This window comes from Uloborus diversus, chromosome 3 (genome assembly GCF_026930045.1).
Source record: "Uloborus diversus isolate 005 chromosome 3, Udiv.v.3.1, whole genome shotgun sequence".
Classification (NCBI taxonomy): domain Eukaryota; kingdom Metazoa; phylum Arthropoda; class Arachnida; order Araneae; family Uloboridae; genus Uloborus; species Uloborus diversus.
In genome coordinates this window covers 136,674,525-136,687,405 of record NC_072733.1, presented here as the reverse complement: position 1 = coordinate 136,687,405, position 12,881 = coordinate 136,674,525, and the positions used below count along the sequence as shown (strand labels likewise).

Below are 12,881 nucleotides of genomic sequence, written 5' to 3'. Positions count from 1 at the left end.
TATTGGGAGAAAGAATTGTTTTCTCTTAGAACGTAAGCCAGCTATCTACTGTCACACTGTAAGAAACTTCCGAAACGTAAATAAATATTTCTGAGCGACGTTCAGGGAATTCCAGAGTTCCTGCCATTTTCTTGTAAAAAACATGCGGTAAATGTTTATATGCGTCATAGCAGGGTTTGTAGTAGGAGAACAGGGGGCAAAATTAAATAGCAGGGCAAAGTATAATAGTAAAATAGTTTATCTTATTTTTGCTCATCCTACCTCGTATTATTTTAACCATGTAGTATCATATGCAGTCTATTCCCGTCAGGAAAAAAATACCGTCAAAGATTAAAGCATTTGGTTACACAGGAAATTCTTAAAAAATGATACTCATATTGTAATATTTTGTTGTTAGTCAAAAATTATTTTTGTTGCCATGAAATGATAAAGTTATTATCATTTTAAATATTAAGACTTCCTAATATTCAATGCCTTAATTATTTAGTTAATATTAAGCCTATTTGTATTTTAAACAAATTGTACAATTAGTCAAGTACATACGGGGCAAGGTGGATGAGGCAAAGTGAAATATTTTGTATTAGTTACTAAGTCATTTAATATAAATCACTTACGTTTTCATTTATTAATTAAGTCATTTACATTCCTACATTTAATAATTCACTTATTTATTCTTTCATTCATTTATTTTCTTATTCATTCATTCTTTTACTCGCTCATTTATATTTCTTCATATATTAATTGATTTATTTATTTAATTATTCGTTTATTGTTTCATTTTCTTTTCATTTAGCCATTTAACCTTTTATTTATGTATTGTAATTTTCAAAACAAATTTCCAATTTCTTCAGTTTGAAAAAACTCTGTCATCTTAACCATTTTTCACTTTGCCTCACATTTCCCTACATTGAAGTATGTTTTTAAGATTCATTAAGTAGACAGTCTGTATACTTTCTTATGGTTTTGAAAAAAACATACTTGTACCGTTTTGAATTCCAGAGGTCTTCAAAACTTAACTCCAAAACTCATTAAATAGTTATAATAAAATCTAGCCTCAACCCTTTAACCTTTTGATACCCTACTTAATGGATAGTCGGACTTCTGAAAATAGCGGCACGAGATTCAAAATGAACTGTCGAATAGGAAATAAGATGCTCTCAAGCAGAGCAAATTTTATCCTTATAGAAAAAATCAATGCAATTTTCTGTATAAATCAAGGACTTATAACGTATAAAAGCGCTCAGATATCTTGGTTTTATCCCGTGAAAAAGAAAAGTTTAAATAGATCCACAATATTGAACTTATGATCTGAAATTAATCTTACATACAGACGCTTGCCCCTAATAATAATTAATCTTCAGGTAAATACGACAGTTTGGGCTATCTCGTAAAAAAAGGATAAAACTTTCAAAGGACTTGTTAAAATTATTAAATTCAACAAAATTATATTTTTTCTTAAATTGAAAAACAAGTCAATGGTCCTTTTTTAGTGTAATAAATGTGCTGTAGATTGAACCTGTCGCCATTGTGACTGGCCTAACAAATACAGGGTTTTAGGACAGACAAAGGGACCGAAAATACTTAAATCTGATATGCCAATAAAACTGTATTTATGCCACAGAATTTAAGAATACGTTGAAAAAGGAAGTTAAGTGCATGTATAAATAAAAAAATTTTGAAAAAAAAAAAAAATAGAACCGACTTCAAAATTGCTCTAAAAAGTGAAAAATAATTTTATTCTTTAAACACCATCGATAATACTTTTCAACATAATTTTTGAAGTTGGCGCAAAAACGATCGATAAAACCATTCACAGCCATAACTCAACTACAAGTATAAATTTAACCACGTCCAGTTTCTTCACTACCACATGCATTACGCATTGACGACAGCATATTTGAGTAACGATATAAATGTTTCGTTCCTAAGTTTGGATGATTTTTTGATAAAAATATGAACGAAGCATGGTTACAATGGATTTTACTTTTTGTTTTTGCGCCAACTTCAAAAATTATGTTTAAAAGTATTATCGATGGTGTTTAAAGAATAAAATTATTTTTCACTTTTTAGAGCAATTTTGAAGTCGGTTCTATTTTTTTTTTTTCAAAATTTTTTTATTTCATTCTTTTTAGTGTAAATGTAGATATTTCAGTAAAAGTAAGAAGTTACCTAGTAAGAAGTGCGGCTCTATATCACTATATTGCTTTAGAAAAGCCTTTATTCAAAATTATCATTACAATTACTATTAATGTTACAGTTACATGGCACCAAACTTTTATAACAATGAGTTTCATATTGTCGCGTAGATGAAGATAGCGAAGACAATGTGAAAGCCAAATGAAGCGAATACTCGTTAGTCTCAACTCGAGATCTTAATTCAGAACCACGAATGAACGTTACATCTCCTTATATACAACTTGAAAAAGTGCTGGAACGTTCCGAACTTGAAAAGATACAGAAATTAATAGAACATTCGAGAAAATACGGAAAACAGTAGAAACGAAATTTTAGTAAAATTCACTTTGTCCTGGTCGGGATTTGAACCCAGGTTGCTCGTGTGGGAGACGAGAATTCTACCACTGAGCCACCGTTATCCACGGATGACAAGTGCGAACTTTGCTTCAATATCATTTTAATCATTTAATAGGGAAATTTACTGTTTTTTGCCCATAACGTTTTTTCTAAAGAACAAATATGGTCAAACAAAGTAATGGGACCTAAGTTGAGCCATCCTCTATCCATTAAAAAAAGAATCATCAAAATCGGTTCACTAGGTGAGACGCTATGAGTGGACAAACAAAAAAAAAAACATACATACGGTATGAACTGATAACCGCCTCCTTTTTGAAGTCGGTTAAAAAGTAGACAAAGTACAAAAAGTACGTAAGTCAAAAATATTAAAGATTCTTACGAATTACATCTCTAAAAAAGTTTCAAAAAATTTAATCTTTATGTTGCGTATGAGAATTCTCATATTTTATACACATGAAAAAAAGAACTAAAATTGAATTTATTAAGTAAAAATATTAATTTTTTGAATGACCTTTGAATTTGACTCGAAGGTTTATCTCTTCTAAACAAAAATAAGTATTATTTTTCTCCCAATGGTAACGCCAAAGCCACTTACAATCTTTAATTTTTTTTTTTTTTTACAACATCTAAATATAATAATTAGTTTGATAGCAAATAACCAGTAAATACAATCTTTTTCTTTTTGCAATGTGAAATGCAGCTATAAAATGAATATCTGAATTAGAATGAAATCTTTTAATATTAAATCTGTACATACGGCAGAACTTTCTATTCAAATATGATTTAAATGGTACGAGAATTCCATAATTTAATTGCATTAGTGGGCAGTAACACTGAGTTCGGAACTGATTCGCTGATGGGATTTAGAGAATAGTCTAGACATCAAAGAATGTTATACGCATAAAGTACTAGTATTTACACTCATTACTGCAAAATGAATGCCTGTTTTGGGATTTAAACTGCATTCCAGATTTTTGATGATGAGATACTTGAGCTATGTAGGCTAACTGGAAATTATACATGTTTAAGTGCATGTGTGCATATATACTGCTTTTATAAATGATCTAAAATTTAGTTTTTCCAATGCAGACACAAAAAGTGCATTTGAAAAGAGAATGAAAGTTTTAAAATTTATTTCGAATTGCTGCTATAATGATTATTTCTTTAAATGTGATTTTGATCAAGAATTAAAAAAATTGAGAAATATTAATGTGGAATCTTTACGAAACTAACAAATAAGCAAACCAAACAAAAAATGACAGAAATATTATACTAAGTAATTTAATGATAGACGGGAATCGCAGCAACCTCCCACGTAGAAGTCAACAGTTGCTTAACATTATTCAGACATTGTTTAGTTCTTTATTTAGATGTCTACCTTTTGTATTTTTTTCGCAATTCATAATATTTTTCGTTTTAACTTGCATCAAAGTTTCGTTCTTTTGAATCTTATGCAGGTTAGAAAAATATATGTAATTTTATAAGTAAACGAGGAAGTTATTTAAAATATCTTATAAAAGAGAACGTCTCGGCTTTTCTTAAGTATTATAAAGTTTTCTATATTTCGGCTTTTAGCGTTTGTTCTCGTATATTAGCTGTTATTACACATTTTCTAGTTTGGAGTTTATTAAGATATAAAATTTATACTTGAAAAAAATGGTTTACTGGTGGAATTTATACAGATTTTTAATAACATGTGTGTCGTTAATGCTTTTATTTTTTGCTTTTCATTTATGTTTTAAAAGCAGTTTTTTACGATTTACCTTACAAACATGTGATATTGAACGACGGTGTACATATCGTCGCCTTAGAGTAGGGGTTCCCAACCTGTGGATCGCGACTCCCAAGGGGGTCGCGAGGCATTTCTTAGGGAGTCGTGACATAATCCCAAGACTTTAAAAATTTCATTGCGTAGTTTGAAAGTTAAAATACGTAGGGGAAAAGTAGTATAATTTTAGAGTGGCATCAATACTTGGATGCAGTGGTGAATCCATGAGAGGGGATATGGTGTTGCAGCACCTCCCCCCTCGTACCAGAAACCAAAGTACCTGATCCTCCAACATTGTTTAAGATTATCTGACAATTTAGTTTATTGACATTCATTTCTCCAAATTTCGGCGAAAGAGTTCCGAATTTGCCTCCATCTTACTTCACCTAAAATCGTATAAAATTTCGTTTTTGGAACTTTAATCCATACATATAATAAAACAAGATGTTTGTGTGTGTGTGTTTGTGGCGCGCATCCTGGGAAAACGGTAAGGCCTAGAAAGATGAAATTTGGTACACAGGTGCAGTTTTTGCTCAAAATGTGCACCTCGGGCTTCGATTTTTGATATTTTAATTAGAAAAAAGTTATTTAATGTTTTATGTTATTTTTAGCACTTTTTAGTATTTTTGACCTCACAGATCCCAAACCAATCGCGCCAGATGAATATTTTTTGTATTTTTTTGTAGGAAATTTAATTTTAAATATGATGAATGAAAAAATTTTGAAGATAGAGCAATTTTTGTATTTTTTAGAGATTTTTGAAAAAACTTTTATTTTACATTTTTTTCTGTGTTTAGTTTTTTTCGAAACCCATCCTGCGACAAGTATTTAACCCTCAATTCTAAAATTTTAGTTGGTAATAGTAAAAACATTCCGCCCCCTTCAGAAGAAAAAAGTTTTGAAAAATACGCAATAGTTTTTTTTTTACAATTTTTTTAATGGCAGAACACAACGCGAGCTGTTCGCTTGCCGGCTAAGTTCCGAGCTTACCTCATCGCGTGATCCAACTGAAATCGTTTGCCTTCTCTTCACCTTTTTTTTTTTTTTTTGCAAGCGCTACTTTTTGAACACTACAGGGAACATAGAGCCTTTATTTTTGAGGGCTATTTTGATTAAATAAATAAAGCCCGCGATTTTTTGCATGATCTTCGTTTCTGTTACGAATTGGCGGTTAGGTTAGGTAGATACAGAGATAGAGGTTGAGTGGACAAAAAATGTTTTTGTTCTCGAATTAATACTTATATAAATAAAAAAGGATTGTACTGCCAGGAGGTAGATACGCGCAGATCGTATAGATTGATAGATAGACAAATATAGAGTTCGATATAGCAGATGGACAGAAAGAAAGAGGCATGTCCGTCATTTAAGGAATTTCAACGGGGTGTCAGTGCCCCCCCCCCACACACACACCATGACTTTGAAGAAACAATGCTTTCACATAAAAGTGGAAGTGCTTTTTGTTATTTTTCGACAAAATTTGCATGAAGAGTACGTCGTTTGTGTCTCCCCCTCCTTTAAAAATATTCCAAACGACGGAACTGGAGATAGATCTAGAAAATATTAGATAGATAGATAGATAGATAGATAGATAGATGGATAGAAAAATAGATAAGTACATTGATAAATAGGTAAATAGACATCGAGATAGACCGATAGATGTGTAGATAGAAAAAAAAGATAGAAAGGTATATTGATAGATAGATAGATCTCGAAGAAACTTAGTTTCTTTTTGAATCAAAATTTATCATGTTCATTCACTGAACCAATTTGTGTTCATTTACTGGTTCGAAGTGTTCATTCACTGGGTCGATGTGCCATTTTTTCTTTAAACACCTAAAAAAGTCGGAAGCGGTAGCATTTAAGTTCCCGCGATTTTTTAGAGATATATACATAGATCAATTAAAATGTTTTAACTATTACGATCTGTATAGTATAGAATTTAAAATTACTAGGATTTTTAAAAAATGAAATTGTGCTTAAGTGTTCATTCACTGGTCGGTCTACCCTACTTAGAATTTTTAATAGGTCTATTTTTTCGTGCCAACATACCACTGCCTTTTATTTCTGTACACTTTTAGGACCATATTTGCTTAACCTTCCTGGAGTTACGCCATTAGCGATATACTCCAAAAAAATCGAAGCTTTTTTAATATTTTGATTCATCAGATGTTTCATTTGTTCCTATACCGTTTTGTTTAACACCTGGTGTATAGAAATAGCAGTATATGAAATATTTTGAACAAAAAGCATTTTGCACATTTTATTTCAGGAAGTTAGTGGTGTGAAAAGAATTCCACGAGAGTTTTAAAGTCATTTTGACGCGAGTTTCTGGAGGGTTGAAGCTGCAACAGCAGTCACTGTTATCTCAAACGACCTTCAGAACCAACCAACAGAATGCGACACATCATTTAAAGATACATAAAATTTAAAATTTTTATCTCTCGTTCCATGACATTTCCCCTTTTAAATGTACGTTCAGTTTATATTTGAAGTCATCCTTAAAGGTTGTTCTTTGTAAAGTTTTTTGAAAGTGATTTTAATAATAGCTACCCTGCATATATTTTTAGAAATTGAAAACATAATTAGGTGTGGGATACTACGGAAAATATTTTCTATTTCATACGAGCGTTTATCTTGAAAAACATGATGATTTATACGTTACATTTTTAGTTTTAATGTGTATGTGATAGTTAAAATGGATACTTACGCATTAGTAATACTAACCGCTTGCGACTGCCTACTATCATAGCGTCAGGACGACTGGATACTTGAGACTCCATTGGTGTTTGTCATTTTGCGGTGTTTGTGTGTTTCAGCAAAAAATATTATTTTTACATTTTATTATTTTTAAAAGCTCACACATTGTCTAATACGCAATTAAATGTTTTGCAAGATAATGCAGGGTTGCCCTAGTTCAGTAACAAAAGCAAACAAATTAACTTTTTAACGCCAATACTCCTAAAAGGAAACGTCAAATAAAAAATTTCTTTTTGAAAAATTGATTATGAGGGCTTAAAAGTCTATTAGTTATTAAAAGTAGACTTATTTTTTGTAAAACGAATTATATTTTATATTAAATGAAAAATTATCATATAAGCTTTGTGCTACAATATGATTAAGGTGAACGCAACTTCTGGTTGTGTTGGTGAGCTTTTTGCACTGATAAAGAGGCTCCATTGTAGCCTTGAAATAGCTATATGCTGCATTTTCTCGAATATTTGTGCTTTATTTACGTTGTTTTTTCACCTTAATTATATTTTGTGTTGTTTTCACAAAACTGCACATTTGAAAGATTTTAAAACACGCATAATGATCATGAAATTTTAGAGTACTTATAAAAATAGATCATGTTTAAGAACAACCATTATAGAAAAAAATATTTTTAAGCACATTTTTTACTATAAGTTTAACTTCTTTGTTCCCAGATGGTAACATTGGCGTAATTCAAAACACAAAATCCAGCAATTTTTGCTGCTTTATTTGTTTTGTAACGTAAAAAGAAAGCCTCAATACTGCTGTGAACCTCTATTGACAGATGTAAAAACAAGCTGATGACGTTTCAATCGTATAAACTGTACCCTTTTTATGCCCCCTTCTCCTCCCCCGGCTTCCAGTTTTGGGACGAAAGTGATTAAGAAAATCCACTTAGTACTCATTAATGGAGATATTTACGAGTCTTCTAAGGTATCTGATCAAAATGCAATATGTGATTAATTAATTTCTCTCCCAATCGCATGAAAAAAAAAAAACACACACACAAGAAAATGTGCTTTGAAGGTCGTCTCATCGCATGTATTGAGGTGAACATATATATTTTGATGAAGAAAAGAACATTTTAAGAGCACTAATTTGTTCTTTATCATGGTTTTTGATTTTTTTATTTAAAATAATCAAAAAAGCCGGATTTTTGTGATTTAAATCGGTTTTTTAAAAAATTAAATCTGATTTTTTTGCAATCTTCAAAAGCTTTTAGATATTAATTAATTTACATTTATTAACATATTTCATGCAATAGATGGAAAAAGCAACTTTTTAGCTATTTTCATTTCATGACAGTAGCTATCTTGTAATAATAGGTATAAGTAGACCAGATAGTTTTAATACAAGTGCGTGAATCAAGTAAAATGTAACGTTTAACTCCCCCCCCCCGTCCAAAACCACCAATCTTTAAACTATAATTCTAGGAAACAGTGGTACCACTATATTCTAGAATTATAATTTTCATACTTTTTAGAAGAAAAATTCTTAAATTTAGCAATTTTCTATGTTTATCAGCTTAAAGTCAACAAAAGTTTCCATACTTATTAAATTGTTCGATTGAGATGAATAAAGAAAAACACTTTGATAATAAAGCAATCTGAACTCATGAATGCATTCAGCTTACTTTTTAAATTAGGATAAATCATCTAAATATTCGTTATTTTTTAAAGATTTATAGATAAAGTATAATGTTTAGATAAGATGGGATTTTGTTTTGTTAAATATTTCGCTCATTATTTAAGTTTTTAATGTAAAATAATGTATTGAACAATTACTTTTCTAGAATACTAGTCTTGGTGCATAGGAAAAACCATACATTTTTATTTTGCTCTGAAGTAATTTTGGAGTAAAAACAATACTGCAAGAGTCGAAAAATGTGTAACAAACACAGAAAGAGGAATCTATATAGTTTTGCCATTTGAAGTTAAGATTGTATAATGCAATATTATAATGAAATTTAAAGCAGCACATTCTAAAAATGCAAAATTAATTTATAAAAATTTGATGACTGTTTTTATCAATGATTTCGTAAAAAAATGTCGTTGATTCAAATCAATTAATTTAAATCAATAATTTAAAAAAATCATTTGGTTTAAATCATGACTTGAGTCAAGCTCATTTAAATCGCCGAATCCTGATCTTTATGGAACTATTAATGCATAATTACAGCTATAATTTGTAGTTGGGATTTTTTAATTAAAATTTTTTTTCTATTTAGTTATCAATTTCATACCGTTAGTTTTAAATAAATATAAATATTGATTTTTTTAAAACTATTTTGCATTTGAAATGCATGTAAGTTCATGTGTGGCATAATCACAAAAGTAGAGTCGAGCGTTAAGCGGAATTCATTAAAAGCCTTGGAAAAAAATCTTTATGTATCACGCCTATGTTCCCAAATAAGATGAAAATACGAGATTAGAAAATAAGAAAAATTCGTTCAAAAGGTGAAGACCGAAGAATAAACACTTATTCGATTACAAAAAGCTTGCGATCTAAGCTCTCAGTTTTAAAAATTGTCAAATCCGTATTTGAAATATACGAAACTTTAGAAACGTCTTAGAAATACTTCAAAACTTTAGAAACACAAAAACTACGTATACTATGAGGATATGTCAATGTTATTAATATTGAGCTTTACAATAACTGAAAAAAATAATTTGATTATGAACCTTACAATTGAAGAAAAAAAAGGATAAATTTACATTTTCGACTGTCCATTATTTAGCTAAAAATCATTTTCTTTTAAATGTGTTTCAATCGAAATCATATTTCATACGTTACATCCGACTGGCTGTCCCAAAGAATATTTTACAGGATTCACATTTTGAAATCATAGTGAAGCCCTTCAACTCATGATAATAATAAATTGCGAAATGCAAATAGAAAAGTCGAAATTTCTATCAACATTGACGCTTGTCTGCAAAAGTGAATGGAAAGTTGACTCCTCACTGGAAAATTTTGTTTCCAAAATATATTTTCAATTTTCCTAAAATATAGTGTCGGCGAAAACTATTCAGATTCAAGAAAGATGTTGTCTCGAAAGATCTTTTGTGTGAGTGATAACGATTACATTGCAAATAAAAATATTTTTAACTTTATGTAATGCATTGTTTAATGCATCTTCATATATATATAATTGCCAAAACTGATGGCATAACGCCAACAATTCAAATTATCGCCTGCTTTGAAATTGTAAAATTAGATTCTCAAAGAAAAAAAAGGGGGGGGGGAGGGGTGATGGTTATCTCTCTTAATAAAATATCTTCTGTCATAAATGTATGATGAAAAATGGAGAACATATATATTTTTTTATTCAAAAGGAATAAGGTGATCCGTTTTTATTTTTCATTTTTATTTTAAATATCGTCTGCGCATTCTTACTAGTTTTGTTAGCTTTTCTGGAACACGATAGATTGGAAAAATTATGTTTTGCTGATGTACTTTAGATCTAAAATTACTTTTAGTTTACGTTTTTAAATATTCGTTTCTACATGCTGCTGTCAACATCGAAAGATCGCACCTGATGCTGGTGTGGATAATAAAGTTATTTTCGTGCTTGCTGATCGTATATAGTTCAAGTCATTTCTGTTTTTAGCAAAAAGTATTAAATAATTCAGTTGTATATTTCACGCGGCGTTTAGTTATTTAAATCACGATGGCACACTTTAAGAATATTTTCTGGCAATGTTGACGAGCTGAGAACAGCTTTTTACTAATTATGATTTCAAACTTTAAATCCTTAGAAATTTAGAAGGTTTGATGAGTTGCTAATTTCATGGTTTTATGAGCAGAATGGTTCTTGAACTTTGTATACATAATTCTGTAAAAGTTTTAAAGTTTTAAGTATCTCTCTCATATATTTATATATATACTTTAGAGCCATACTAACGTGTCCAAAAATTTATATTTGCAGGTAAGAAACACCCCTTTATATTTATTATTTTTAGAAGCACGAATCCAAACCTTCGTACACAGTAAACAAACGTTTTTACGCTCTCCTGGAAAGTAGTGAAAATGTGATTTACGTTAGTTCATCTTTGAAATGCAGATGTTTTTTTGAACATGTCAAATTTCATGGACAATCTTTTTGATAAAAAAAACAATTTGCCTTTTTCGTACGATGACGGTTTATTTTCTGTATATAAATATAAGTAATTTAAGATGAAGGAAGTTAAACATAAAGTGTGTACTTTAACTGAACTATATTTTAGCATTTTATTCAGCATGTTTCTTGTATAGAACTGTAAAACCAATCTTTAAGGACACTAACTGTTCATTACCAAGTAACATTATTTCTCATTTCAATAAGTTAAAAGGTGATGTGTTTGCAGAAGCGATGAATTACTTGGCACTTAATTTAAACTTTGAGATCTTATTACATAAGTGCTTAACACAATTTGAACGTACAACTAACACTTTTTCTACAACTGTTTTTCTATAGAATAGTTAACAATTAGTCATTTGTTAAGGAAATGTTTAAACGACGAAATTGAAATGAGAAATGAAGCGAAACTTTAGCAAACAACAGGAACAGAGCATTGAAGTTTGTTTTTTGACCTATATTACAATTTATGTTGACTTTTAAACTGGATGTAATACTAAAAGTTCAAATACCAGCTGTTTTTCCTTTCTTTCTCTGAAACCTGGATAATCACACACTGGATTTTAATTTCAAAATCGAATACGTAAACACGAACAATTCTTAATACAATTTAATATGTACAAACATACATATTATTTTTCTTTCCTTTTAGAACAGTTCATGATCGTTAATGTTTATTGTATTTATATGGGAGCAATGACAAACATAAAAGTCATATTTAATTTTTAAAAAATTGCAAGATCATTGCAGTTATTTGCATCGGTGCCATCACTCCATAAGTTTTTCGATCAAACACATATATTTTAATTTCAATAAAGTGCTCCATCATACAAGTGTAAGTAAAAATACAAAATAAATATTATTTAAAAAAATAAATTAAGGGGAATTTTTTACCTGCTTTTTCTACCAGTTTTAGGAGTTTCTCACTTAAAAAATGCTAAACCTAAATCGACAAAAAGTGTGTTTTGAAGTTTAAGATTATTTTTATGTTTAAAGTTGCACATTTTTGCATTTACAGGAATTTTTGTTGCATTCCCGGTAAGATATTTAGTATTGATCTTTAACCAGTCTACTCGATTAAATGCAAATGTCACCATTCCACACTATAATTATCTTTAATCATCGAATTGTCGATTTTGAACCTTCCTCCGTTTTCCAATGAATTTTTAATGCCAAAAGCGCGATTGTGTACATGACAACCTTCTCACTAGTCGTAGGGGAATCTTAACGCCGGCATTTCCCAAGCTAAGCAATAAACTCGCTGCCTCTTGTAAAGTAAGAATATGTGTAGTGTAAGAATTGTGCTGTAAATATCGCTCATCGGTGATTATTGTGGCACATCTCAAAAGATAAAGAAATAAATAAATAAACTTGATAAACGTAAGAAAAATATTCGTGAAAATGTGTGTTTATGTGATGTTACCTTCAACGAATTTATTTTGAAATACTACAATATACGCAAAATGTTTATGATATTATATTTACTGGTTTGTTTTGGTAGTCTCAATTAATAGTGTAAGGTGAAATCTTAGTTCTAAATAGAAATTCTTTTGATTTCCCATTATGCTAAAGTTTAAACATCCTTTTTTAAGGACTTTTCCAGCGCTTTTAGATTTTAGTAAATAACTTGTATTTTTAAAAAGGGAGTTGGTACCCTAAAACCCTCAAAGGTTTTTTCAGTTTTTATGTATTCAAACTATTCTTGTTTAGAAATCT

The 12,881-nt window shown here is 29.9% G+C and overlaps 1 protein-coding gene across 1 annotated transcript in view; it reads left to right on the top strand.

Annotated features, from left to right (window-relative positions):
- Positions 1-12,881, top strand: part of LOC129218957 (carbonic anhydrase-related protein 10-like) — a 683,644-nt gene that overhangs the window by 22,403 nt on the left and 648,360 nt on the right. The window lies entirely within an intron of this gene.